This window comes from Myotis davidii, unplaced genomic scaffold (genome assembly GCF_000327345.1).
Source record: "Myotis davidii unplaced genomic scaffold, ASM32734v1 scaffold209, whole genome shotgun sequence".
Taxonomy (NCBI): domain Eukaryota; kingdom Metazoa; phylum Chordata; class Mammalia; order Chiroptera; family Vespertilionidae; genus Myotis; species Myotis davidii.
Genome location: NW_006300047.1, coordinates 2,433,002 through 2,433,423, shown reverse-complemented (window position 1 = coordinate 2,433,423; position 422 = coordinate 2,433,002). Strand labels below are relative to the sequence as shown.

At 48.3% G+C, this 422-nt stretch overlaps 1 protein-coding gene across 3 annotated transcripts in view; it reads left to right on the top strand.

Moving 5' to 3' along the window:
- The window catches only part of NUBP1 (nucleotide binding protein 1), a 23,703-nt gene that overhangs the window by 10,403 nt on the left and 12,878 nt on the right, over nt 1-422 (top strand). The gene's annotated exons all lie outside the window — the stretch shown is intronic.

Below are 422 nucleotides of genomic sequence, written 5' to 3'. Positions count from 1 at the left end.
GGGGCCACAGGGGTCTGAGCAGGTGCTGCTAGCCTCTCCCTTCCGAGCTGCGAGAAGCAATCCCAGGAAGGCTTCCCTCCCCCCGGGCAGTGCCTAGAATCTGGCTGGAGGGCTGGGCTGGGCTGGGAGTGTCCAGAATGGTTCAGTCTTATTTAAGTGCTGGCATGTTCTGTGTACTGGGACCCAGTGGTGAGCAAGGCAGATACAGACCCTGGCCCTCATGGGAGGGACAGACGATAGATAATAGAAAACTAAAGCAGGTGAGGCAGCAGACAGCATGGAGCAGGGCAGGCACGGGAGCTGCTCTTTGGGAAGGTTTATTTTTTTATTGGATAAGTAGGAATGAGTTTATTTTTTTATGTATATACTATTATATGTATCTATTATATGTATATTATTATATGTATATGTTTTAGAGAGAG